This window comes from Falco naumanni, chromosome 5 (genome assembly GCF_017639655.2).
Source record: "Falco naumanni isolate bFalNau1 chromosome 5, bFalNau1.pat, whole genome shotgun sequence".
Taxonomy (NCBI): domain Eukaryota; kingdom Metazoa; phylum Chordata; class Aves; order Falconiformes; family Falconidae; genus Falco; species Falco naumanni.
In genome coordinates, this window is record NC_054058.1 from 86,092,595 (window position 1) to 86,093,560 (window position 966).

Below are 966 nucleotides of genomic sequence, written 5' to 3' on the forward strand. Positions count from 1 at the left end.
CCCTGCTCATCCCACAGCTGCCTCGCGCAGACAGCTCTGCTAGGGGGACACTGATGTCCCCAGGGCTGGAGCAGACAAGCCAGCAGCAGCCACTGCAGCCATCGTTTCCCAGCTGCCCTGGACTGAGCTCCATGGCCGCCATTAGCTCCACACCACCCTGTGCTGAGACCTCGAGATGTTACAGCCAGGTCCTTCAACTGTCCCCAGCACCCCCTCCCCTGCCTGCCGTACGTGCCCTGCGCCTTGCTGCCTGTTGGTATTTGGCTGTTCAGGTGTCCTGGTTTCACTGGGTTAGGGTTAATTTTCTTCTTAGTAGCTGATGCAGGGCTGTGTTTTGGATTTGGTGTGAGAAAAGTGTTGACAGCACTCTGATGGTTTTAGTTGTTGCTGGGTGATGTTTGTACCAAATCAAGGACTTCTCAGTTTCTTGGGCCCTGCCAGCCAGAGGGGTGGAGGGGCACGGGAAACTGGGAGGGGACAGAGCCAGGGCAGGTGACCTGAACTAGTCATATGGTGTCATGCCGAGTATATAAGCTGGGAAAAAAGAAAGGAGGAGGGGGACATCCAGCGTTATGGCGTTTGTCTTCCCGAGTAACCGCTACATGTGACGGAGCCCTGCTGCCCTGGGGATGGCTGAACACCTGCCTGCCCATGGGGAGTGGTGAATGAATTCCTTGTTTTGCTTTTGCTTTACTTATTAAATTGTTCTTATCACAACTGTTGAGTTTTACACTCCTTTCCGATCCTCCTCCGCATCCCTCTGGGTGAGGGGGGAGTGAGCGAGCGGCTGCGTGGGGCTTGGTGACCGGCTGGGATTACACCACGACATCAGGCCAAAAAGGTTAGGCATAAATGAAGTCACGTATGGGGGGAAATGGTAGCTTTACATGTCCTGCCTACTGCTCATAATAAAATCCCACTTGTACGTGACTAAGCTAGGAAGTAGTACACATTAAACTATTCAGA